Source organism: Strix uralensis, chromosome 8, assembly GCF_047716275.1.
Source record: "Strix uralensis isolate ZFMK-TIS-50842 chromosome 8, bStrUra1, whole genome shotgun sequence".
In the NCBI taxonomy this organism is placed as follows: Eukaryota; Metazoa; Chordata; class Aves; order Strigiformes; family Strigidae; genus Strix; species Strix uralensis.
Window position 1 is genome coordinate 13,312,585 of NC_133979.1, and position 12,016 is coordinate 13,324,600.

The 12,016-nt window shown below is 37.4% G+C and overlaps 1 protein-coding gene across 9 annotated transcripts in view; it reads left to right on the plus strand.

The window, feature by feature from the left end:
* Positions 1-12,016, plus strand: part of ST6GALNAC3 (ST6 N-acetylgalactosaminide alpha-2,6-sialyltransferase 3) — a 225,800-nt gene that overhangs the window by 118,416 nt on the left and 95,368 nt on the right. The gene's annotated exons all lie outside the window — the stretch shown is intronic.

A 12,016-nucleotide genomic window follows, 5' to 3' on the forward strand; every position in this document is an offset into this window, starting at 1 on the left:
TGCTATGCAAAACTGAAAGGAAATATCATTCTTTTGGGATTAATGGGTTTTGCAGAGCTAATAGGAGAAAAAAACTGTCATCAGAAAAGATTTTTGCTGATTATAATTTTTTTTTGCTGCAGTTCCTGTGTAGTACAAAAGAAATAGAGTTAATAAGTAAAAGCTATGTCACTCTGCTAATTATGTTTTACTAGCAGTGAGGTGACCTCTTTATACTTTTGAATAGTCAGTTGAAATCATTCCTCTAGAACATATATTTACCTAGAGTTTTAGATCTTATTATTTTAAATTTTCAGTTCTAAAATCTGAACAACTGCTGTGCACAGGAAGTGAGCACCTGAGAAAGACTTTGTCCATCATTCTCTTGTAGGATCCTTGCATTTACTTGCATCATGTCTAGAGCTGACCAGTAGTTAAATCCACAACAAGTTAAGAGGACTTTGTAAAAAGATATTTTAATTCATTTTAAATTTGACTGATGGAGTGCATGCCAGTGCCTCCAGTTTCCCCCGCTGTGCTTCCCTGGAGCTGATCTGCCCATCTCTTCTCCAGTACCTGCAGGGTGACACCTGGAAGGTTGAAGGCGTAACTCCACTGATCTCCATGCACAGGGACCAAATGGGGGTTTTGCAGGATACTTGATAATTCTCTAACTAAATGGACCATGCTAAACACTTCGTCTTCACACACAGTTTTACATGTGGAGAGGTTTGAGGTAGGGAGGTTTTTTTCCAGTAACAGTAATATAACAAGTTCACGCAGTTCTTTTTGAGATCAAGTATTGATCCCGTTTTGCAGATTGGGAAAGTGAGACGTTGATGTTGTCATTTACTTGAGATGACAAAGCAGGTCAGTAACAGGCCAGACCAGGGCTCAGGCTTTCCTGAGTCCAAGGTCACTGTTCTGACCTCTAGACTTTTATTTTGATATGCTTGTGGGGCGGTAGGCTTGTATGTCCAGTGAATAATTTATATTCCCTAAAGGAGAACTGGTGGGTGAAAGACACAAAAACCAATTTAGAACACAGTCTTGTTAAATACCTCTTAATTAGTTTACATAATGAATTTTGGAATACAAATGCCTGTTAGACTCAGAATTTTGGATTCTTCTTTAATATGAATATTTTATTTCTTAATGACGTATTTGTTGGTCAGGGGAAAATACATTGTTTTCACTGCAGCTGACTGGAAAAATATTTTCCCAATAACAATCCTGATGTTATAGTTAAAAAAGAAAAATAGTGTGGCTGCTGAAGTAGAGAGTGGTATTCTGCTGTTGCCACTATTGCTATGTTTGTTCAACTGACTGAAATCTGTGCAGTGAGTAGCAAGGTTCTGGCCCTGCCATGGACAACACAGGTGTCAGTCTTGTGCTGTGGGCAGATTTCTTGGGTTTTTTGGTATGCTTATGTACCTTTGAAGCTGACATCATACTAGTAGGGTTGCAAAGTCAAGGTGCAGGAACTGGGAAATGCCATAATTGAAATCACCTGTAGGCTTTTCATTCAGACTTCTTTGATGTATTCATGGCTGTGCATAGTGGGATGACTTCAGGCTCATTCATTGTCCAGATTTTACCATTTCTAGTGCCATCTGGAACTGTATAAGGAAGATTGCTAGGACTGCAGCCTCATTTGCTGAAGAAATGGCAAGGTGTGAGTTGGGATGTTGCAGGAATGGAAGGCAAGGCTGTGATTGTTAAGTATTAATGCTAGCTGCTAGATTCTGTTCTTGCCTCTGTTACAGAATTTGTGTGATTCTGATCTAATCAAGCCATATTTTTTACTAATTGTATGTTATTTACTTTCTGAATGCTTAGTTTGACACCCTTGGGTCTGATTTATGAAGCGCTGATCTTTCGCAGAGATAGCTCAAGTCAATGAAAATTATTTGAATATACAAATTACCAAAGAATTCTAATTGCTCCAGATTCTGTGTGTCAGTGAGTGTATGCTGCTTAATTTAATTTATAACTTTCACCTTAATTTCTCAGACCCCTTCTGCTGAAGAGGGCTAATACAATCTTTTCCTGTCTTTCTTTAGAATGGTATTTGAGAAGTGAGGAGCTACTATAATATAAGTACTGTATGACAGCCCAGGAAGAAATTAATAAGTCTCAGAGCAGGGTGTGAATAGCGCTCAATAAATGAGGCATGGGGACACATTGACTAATAACAAGAAAACAAAGGCATTGAGTAGCTGCTCATTATGTCAGTCAGTGCAGGCAGGGGTCCAGTGGAAAAAATAGTAGGTGGTCGGGTAATTAAAGACAGTATCATAATGCATGCACACAAGGTTGCCCAATTAGGGCTGCACAGCAACCTTAATTCTGACACTTCCCTAAATTTTCAGTGCTTGATTTTACACATTTAATGTTCCCTAGCATATTTTTGGTGTATTTACATATATATGCTCCCCATTGCCTCCTTCATTGCCAAACTGTTAATTAGGTAGAACTACTGAGAAATGCAGTTAGTTGGATAAACAGGGGTTTGCAATGAACCTTGGATATCATACTGCAGAGCAGGAAACTTCAGGCTGTCAGAGCTTTGAAGGTTTACATCAGTGGTGGTGAATTTGGTTTCTTTGCTTAATTATTTTTAAGAAGTTAGTTATGTTTTCAGTGCAGTGTCTTTTCTTACACACTACGTTACATTATTTCTATTTCTGCTTCAACGTTTATTCTTCACGGCTTACTGATGGTGGTGTGGATGAAACATCTTTTTAATGAGAATTGTATTCCTAAGACTCTTCTCCCTTGAGTGTGAGCAGTTTTTATCTATGGCCCTCATTTTAGAAGATAATGTTGTTTCATCTATTTCTCCTTTTGGAAAAATATTATCTGGAGCCAGATATTCTGGTTCTAAAGTGCAGCTTTCTAATTGGCATTAACTGCTTGTGTGATTTGGAACTTTTCAGAATATAACTTAAGAACAATAAACATAAAAATGGAAAAATGGAGAGACTGGGACAGGAGAATGATGGAGACAAAAGCAAAGAAGGTTTATCCAGAATTTGCCTTGTGCATGCAAATAAATTATTTCAGTGCTTCAGGGATGCTGCTCTCCTGAGCTATGCCTCTACAGTTGCCCTGTAACTAGTCTACTTGAAGTAGGATGCCATTATTCTGAAATATGTCCTCACTTGAATATGAATATGGCCAGGGGTTGAGCAAGGGCTTTGTTCCCTATGCTTCTTGGTTGAGGTGAGATGCCTGGATGTCTAAATTGCTGTTGTCAAGACACCAGGTCCCCTTTACCTACCTCTCAGAGCCAAGGGGTGAAAAGGAGGATATTGGAATGTAATGACATCTGAGTTAGAGCCACCTTTGCCAGCATGTGTTCCTAAAGGCACCTCCTTTGCTCCAGTACATGTCCACCTTCACAGTCTAAGAGCTTGCAGGGCTAAAGCAGTCCCATTTCCTTGTAAAACTACATCCTTATATTCTTACTCATGCTAAATCTATCTTCATACCAAAGGGACATCTGGTGTTGGTGGATAATCTTCAGCATTAGTAATAGTATCAAAATACAAACTCAGGTGATAGGTTAAGGATTAGAAAGCCTGAAAAACTCAGCCTTTTTTCATCCTGCTCTCTTCACAGACTTATAATGCAATTATTTTCCTTCCCTTTTCTAAGATTTTACCTGAAATAAAAAGCTGTCATCATGGGGACAAGAAATCATGAGTGGAGGTGTCTACATTATGTATTAAGTCATGCAGACATCATCTTTAAAGCACTATTTGTATTTTTTCCAGAACCAGTAGTTCTTGGACTTAAAGTCAAATGTGCTATAATTAAACATCGATGCACATGAATGAAGGGGTGAGTTTTTTCTCCTTTAAGGAAATGTATTTTAGTATAGTAATGGAACAAAAGAAGCATAGCATAACTTTTTTCTTTTTTATGACAGAAAATAAGCTGCAAGTGACCTTTTACTTGCACTTAGTACTTAATATTTATTTTAGTTTTCCATTGGAATTGTCTTTAGTTAAATCTTTTTTCTTTTGATTGTTTAGCATTCAGGAATGGTGCATTAAAAAAAAATCTCTAAGACCATGAAAGCCTTTCACAAAATACCTAAAGTAGTAGTGAAAATAGATGGCTAACTCTGAAATTATATTGAGTCTTTTATTGCAGTTTTTATATCAATTTTGCCAGACTTTTAAGAAGCTTTCTATTCTTATAAAGCTCCCTCTTTTAGAAACTGTATGGAAATCATTTGGCAATGAATTATGTTATAGCATAGCCTAAAATTATTGTTTTATCTCATATTGTGAAGTCATTTGAAATCTTTTTTTAAGACTTAGGTTGGTACAGACTCTGACAGTCTTGGAATATATGTAAATTACAGAAGCTTTTCAGATCCTTTGTTATTTTGAGCTCCATGTCTGAATTTTGTGACACATTTTTCACTTTTCTAAGTTCTAGTTAAGGAGTCACAATTTCCTGTAACACCCTGTTCATGTGAATTAAAATCAGAAACACGGAGAACATAGATGATCAGATGATAAAAAATAAGGATGACAGGTCAAGTCAAAGGACATGTGAAGCTCAGTGCTTATCCAGAACTTATAAAATCTTCTGCTGCTACATTTAGGCTTCTTCAAGAAGCTGTTCATGAAGTGTCCAAATGTTTTTACCTTACATTGTGTAAAACTTGGTATCTCAGGCAGACTAGTAGCATTTAAGTGTTTATATACAGGCATAAATGACCTCTGTGAGATCTATCTCTCTGATACTTGTTTAGCAAAACACTTTAGCTCATGCTTAGCACCAGATATATTTAACAGGGGCCTCATCCAAAACCAAATAAAGACAATGATTTTTCATGTGTTTTGGAATGGCTCCCAAAGCATTTAAGCACATGCTAAATTCTGTATTGGCTGAATTACCTCCAATTTGTAATAGATAAAATTTTAAAGGGAGATTGTCAATGGGTGTACAGTGAAGGCAGTGAAGCTAAGAGACATTTATACTACATGAGGATATTCCCACAATTCTCTTAATTCTCTTTCTTTTCCTTTTTTTAAAAACAATTTGCTTCTACCACAGAAACCCATGATTTTGTTTGATTTCCTGCTGTATTTTTCATCCACAGTAAACTTCCTTCTTGCAAATAACAGAGCTCCAGCTGCTTACTAAAGTATTTCTAATGTGGTCCTATTCTCTGATAGTTTCAGAAAGTGACATCAATTGAAGATATTCTGCACAGGTGGCTCAGTGTATAATTTATCATCACCTCCAAATCCTTTCCTTATTCTGGGTGTTGTACTGTTCATTCCTTCCTTTTATGATTTAGTCTATATGATTTTTTACTACCATTCCATCTCAGGAGCTCACACTTCACCATACCATTCTTGCTGAACCCTTTTATAACACATGGGTTTAATCTGTCAAAATGAACCTGGATATGTGTGGTCTTTATATATTTTTATTCCTGGGTTAGTTCATCAGAATGTGGGCTGATACCTATACATAACTGTAAATTAAAAAAAAACCCAACCACAAAACAAAGTAATAGAGGTCAATCTGTATAAACTGTTACCCCTCATTCTTCATTGTTTTGGTGTAATTATCTACAATGTGGATACAGAGAAGATGATACTATTTGGATTTTGGCACTATAACACTTTGCCAGTGTTGCCTAGTGATTGTGTAGAGCTTACTGACATTTTGTCTGAAACTATGATTTCAGCTCTCAGTGGTCTTGCATTTAAAATCAGCCAACTCAGATCAGCTCCTGTGGACCTGAATCTTCCTCTCCAACTTTCTGTAAAGACACAGCTTATTGCTAGTTCTATGCAAACAATAAAAAGCAGCAGAATACATGTAGCAGAAACTGTAATATGTAGTGAAGACTTTTATTTATAATTTATGTGTTATTTGCATATCTAAGATATATATTGCCGATCATTGACAGAAACTACATGTTAGACTGGAAATTACCCCGCTGTGTCTAAGAAAGACCCACTGACTGACGTAGTATGTTGCAGTTCATTTGTTTCTCCTCAGCAGAAATTTTTTACTATCCTTTTCTATTTTTATGTTTGACCTACGTTAGATGCTCTGATTCATTTTCTTTGTAATGGTGACAAATGGTATAAAAAAAGCTTAAGTGGTTCTAGTAGGTACCCGTATGGCACTACACATTCTCTACACTAAAACCTTGAAATGTTCCTTTTATAGACATCCTTGTTTTCTTCTCTGTGGAAAGATTTATAACCCGCTCTGTGTTCTGTCTTTCTCAATGCCATGCTTTCCCACTTTAGAAATCAATCTGTTGGATGAAGCAGTATCAAATCATTTTTTGAGATCCAGAAAAAATATGTCCAGCCTTACACCTTTTTCTTTGCTGAACAGTGAGAGGATTTCAAGCAAGTTTTTTTACACACAGCCTTCCTTTTTTTTTTTTTTTAAACAACAACAAAAAGCTCTTGTGACTGATCTTTCCTGTAAACATAGCTCAGCTGGGGTTGATCAAGATATTTGCCTCTGGGTTTGGAAACTCTGGAGATCATCTAGTCCAACCTCCTCCTCAAAACAGAGTCAGCTAGAGCAAGTTGCTCAAGGCTTTGTCCAGTTACGTTTGAATATCTCCACGGATGGTGATTCCACAGTTTTTATATGTTTGAACAGAATTTCCTGTATTTCTGTTCATGCCCATCGTATCTTGTCCTGTCACTGGACACCACTGAGAAGAGTTCTACTTTCCTAACTCTCACCCACCCCTATCAGGTATTTATACCATATCCTTAAACAGAACAAAGTCTTGGTCTTGCCATTAAAAGTTGTCAGTTCAGATTTCCTCCCCTTGGCCAGGATCCACAAGGTATATATTGTTAACTGTCTTTTAGACTTTGGCTCTATGTGGACTCTGCTGTCCCTGCCTATTTTTTGCCTTGTTAAACTTCCGTTCCCATTTCTTCCTTCCTGCATCTGTCTGTGGAGTCTCCCCATAGGAGAGAGCAAATGTTACACAGCACAAACAAAACTGTGTAAAAACGAATGTTGCCTCAAACTGCAATATTCTGGGGTCTGGTGAACATAAGCAATAGCTCACTCGAGGAGTAATGCTGTTGACTGTAGAAGGACTATTCAGAAGGAAGCACTATTTAAGGTGACATTATTGAGCTTAAAGTCCAAGGTAGTGTGAGTCATACACCATTTGTTATGCATTTGCTCCAAGACTAGAAAAAATTATATTTCTCTGAGAAATAACTTGATATTAGAAGTAGCCCTGATGGCCACCCCACCAATTTAGAAGTTCAGAAATGGCTATGGCTGCCAAAGTTCAGACTCTTAAGTTTGAAAATGCACCCACAGGCAGACTCAAGCTTTTCCACTCCATGATGTTTATTGCTTCTTCACAGGGGTTGTTTCATTACCCTCCTAATTACCCTTCATCTGTACTCCTACATACCCCTTTAACAATACCACCTATTTATAACAAAGGCCTTTTAAACAAGGCAATCTCGGATATCTCTGTTCATTATTATTTCTCATGTATCATGCTTTTGGGGAACAGAATTGGTATTTTTTGTGCTCAGCAACAAGGTCGAAAATAAAAAGTACAATTATAAACCAGAAGCAGTATCTTCCCTCAACACAGCAGTTTTTCAGCAGAAACTTGTGCAGTCTCTTTACATTCCTTTGTTTAGATCTCTCTGTAGTGGTTTACAATTCACAGGGCATGTTTCTTATTTCCACCAGTGGCATAAATGGCTTACCCAGGATTTCAGGTTTATGTTAGTGTGAAAGGAGAATGAGGTCCTCTGTTCCTTTACACTGCAATGAAATTGTGTGCATTAGCAGACTCGTACAAAATTGGGATTTTTTTTTTTTTTTAATTACCAGTGGTATAAATCTAGCTCTTTCTGGCCATATGAGTAATCCTGCTGAAGCAGTAAGTAAATAAATAGAATAGTAGTGGTCCAAAGGCTGCATCGTAGAGAAAATCTCAGCATCATTGTGCTGAATAGAGAGTGACCTTGTTGGGTTATTACATTTAATATTTAACAAGTGTAAAGTCAAAGAGAGCACAAAAAAATTATTAGGAAGCTGGCTCTCGCATCCCAGTGCCAATAATTAAAGCACATCAGCTTTTACAGTCTGCCTTTCTCAAGCCTGGAGTCCTTATTTTGCTTTATAACCTTTTCTTCCTATTGTGGCAGAGCCCCTCTGCTGTGTAGCTGTGTGGAAGTGGTTCTGTCTCCAGTGAGCTCTGTGTGACTGCAGAATATGTTTTCTGTATGGGAAATGGAGTAGGCAGACTGATCTCTGTCAGAGACAGTTGTTCAGTACTTAAACTGATTTGCATATATTGAGGCCAATCTGTAGTTCACTGGACAAGTTCAGCTGTAGTGATGGATGTGGAAATCTACTGCAGCAGAATCTCTACATGTTTCCACAAGTGATGGGTTGTCTGTGATGGTAAACTGAATGTCACTGATTTACAATACCTCTCTGATGCAGGGAGCATCAAAGATTGCACACAATACACTCATGTTTTATACGGGTTATTGCCACTGGAACCCCATTCTCTGTTTTTTTCAAGTGGAACAGTTACTTGGTTAGCATGTAGGCTTGCAAAAGCTTGGAACCAAGCAACACATGAAATGCAGGTTTAATTTGTGTATTGTAGGTCAGTAGGCTCAGTCACTTAGCAATGTTTTTATAGCATTCATAGCTATATTTTTCTTGAATAAGTTATTGAATGTAGTGGCCACAAACTAGAATGTCTTCACCATAGGACTTGTTTGCTGCCTCTGCAGTAAACAAATGTTTGCCTTCATGGGAGAATCCTGCCAAGGAAATCTAGACAACATCAGGCTTAGGCTCTGTGTTCAGGAACTTTCTGCAGAAGGTTCTTTCAAGGCTTCATTGTCCTTGAGCGATTTGTAGTGTCTGATCCATTTTGCACTGGCAGCTATATATGAAGATGATGCTGACAATATGGCAAAGTTTTGGAAAAGCGACAGTGAAGAGCTGATCAGAAACATGTGAAAATGCACACCCTCACATTGACTTTAAAAACAACATTTTTTTTTGCACAGATAGAAATTCTTATACTTGAAATATGCATTTAACACCACTGTCAGTATAGACATATCACTATTCCAGACTGTGGTATGTACATTAGGCAGTTTTTGAAAAGTAACTCATTCAAAATATTATTTATTTAAGTGACCTCAAAAGCAGGATCTAATTGCTTATCTTTTGACAGGGCTTACAATAGAACAGAATTTGACATCCTTACTTACAATGAGTGGTACTTTATTCCACAGTTACTCCTATTCTTTCCACTGAGGAAAAAAAAAGGGATAGCAAGTCTAAAGCTATCATAAACTAAGAAGTAGTACAGCTTTTACTCAAAGACAGCTTTGTATCTCCTGTTGTCAGGAAGCAGGGATTTGCTAGGAATACTTCAGGTAACATTTGAATAGATTTAGAGGAAAGAAAGGTTGACTGCAACTCTTCTGTTGCATTTAAGCAGGATTTCAGCAGAAATCTTAAAAGGTGATGGGCTAGTGAATACCTCCATTTCAGTTTCATTTTGCTGTAACTTGTAACTGAAAGTCAGAGGCACATGACAGTGTTTTAAAACAACCATTAATATTTAGCAAAATATTCTTGGCTTTTTAGAAAGTTGGAAATTGTTATTATTACTGCTACTACATTATGGAGAACTAGATTTGTTCTCATTTTACTGATTTCTCTATCTGGGGATTAGGGTTTGTCAAATTGCAGGTTGCTTTGCTTGTGTATGAATTGCATACATGCACGCGCGCACACACATCTGCCCAGCTACCTTTTTGCTAAGGGTACCTGGATAGTTACTTTTCCATGTAGTGCAGAGCACAGTGCTGAGCTAGAGACTGCTACTATACAGCATAGAGTATCACCTTCTTTCTTTAGTGTCTCCCAAGAAGGCTAAATTGTGAAGTGCTATATGTATATCAGCCTACTAAAACTCACTGAATCACAGAAAATAGGGTAAGAAAGGACGTCAGGAGTTATCTAGTTTGTAATTGTGCCTCTGGCAAGATTGTTTATAACTATGTTTCAGTGTATCACTTGCTAGAAAGCTGCTTAAAGTCTAACCCAAATCTCTCTTGCTACCACCCAGCTCATGTAGAACAGACGTGGAGAATCCTTTGCAGAATGTTTTACATATTTGGAAACATTTATCACATCTCCTCCATTTACCCTTCCCTTCTCTGCACTAACCCAGTTCTTCCATTGCTGGTTAAGTTTTCTAGGGCATGGATGATTCTTTTTGCTTTTTACAGCCTTTCAGCAGCTGATCCAAATCTGTGCTGAAGTCAAATGCCCAGACTGACTTTACTATCATTGCTGCTGAATAGAGTGAAAAGATCATTTCAAAACCCTTTATGTATGTCTCAGGATTATGTTTGCTTTTTTAGTTACTAAAAACTGTATTGATGATTTTGCTGCCTGAGCACACTTTTGTGACTTGTAGCTCAGGAGATGACTGCTGTTGTCAGTGAAGGTTGACCCACTTTAGAAAGTTAATGCATCAATTAAATTAGCTAAATGTTTATATTGCTGTCATCTGGCCAGCAAAACATATGTATTTTTTATGGAATAGAAATCCATAGAAATCAAAGGTCATGCTCAGAGTAAGATTATAGCATCATAATCTCATTACTTGAATTGGGAGGGGGATGTTGAGATTAAAAAGAGAGAGAAATGGAATGAAATATACACCAAAACTGATATTTGTTACAGAGCAAATGCAAAAGGAAGAAATTAGAGGAGACATGCCTCATTTGAACATCAAAACAGTGAAAATAGCATTTCATTTCTATTTTTATTTCAAAACACATCTAAGAAAGGGAATAATGTAGATGGAGACAAAAAGAGACTTCTAAGTGCTTTTCTTTTCAAAATTTGTCCTAGTGAGAGATGGATGGCAGGGGATTTTATGCCCCAAACAGCACTTATAAGTGCTTTTGCTTTTTCAATACCATCCTTAGACTGAGAAAGGGAGAGGAAGAAACAGACAAGGTGCCCTGACACATCACTTCTAAGTGATTTCTGTCCCGAAAGTATTCAAAAGACTGATAGAAGATATTTTTTTTGTTGGATATTTATTTTGTTCTGTGACTTGGCAGAAATGAAGTGGGAAGATGAAGGGAAGCTCTAGTGAATTTTTATTTCCCAAGGTCAGAAGAACAAAAGTCAGTTTTTCTCCTCTTTTTTTTTTTTTTTTTGTTTTTTCTTCTGATTTGTTAGAGATGCAGTGAGACTTCTTTTGAGGATCCCAGGCAAAAGTAAAATGGAGTTATTTTCCTCATGTTTTGTAATGGTAGTGGCAGTGAAAAAAATACAAGGATGGGTTCTTATTTTCAGCAAGAACAAAACTGTGAGCTTGTGATTAAAGCAAAAATAATCCAACAGTATAAGAAAAAGAACAGCTGACCTTAAGTATTTTGCAGCATCAGAACCTTAAACTGACATGACTTGCTGTGGGATCACCCAAAAGTATTGCGCAGAGACAGAGTATCCTCAGAGCTGAACTCAAACCTGAAGGTAATGGCCTATAGAAAGTCTTCCCAACCCTGAAGAATGTGTTTCTTCATCCAGTTCTTTCAAAAGGGTTGTTTGCACTGTGCTGGAAAGTGACCTAACCTTCTACCTCCTCCAGAGTGCAGGGTCTCTCATTGTACAATGCAATTACACTGTACCTGTGCCTTTTCAAAACCACAAATTATTCCTTTATGAATCTGAAAAAAAAAACCAAAAAACTACTATCAGCCTTTTCATTTCATGTTTGGGCAATAAAATTTTGATATCCCTATGGAGTAAATGCATATTCCTAGGCAAGCATTCCAGATAGCTGTCGCTAATTGGTTTCCCTACCAGAAATCTTCAGAAGTTAAGTTTCTGTTGAGCTGTTCCAATTTCCAGGTGAAGCTGGACCATTCTTATCTGCAGCCAGGATTAGGTGTAGTTGCTTTCCCCTCTTTTTTTCTCCCTTCAAGACAGTTGA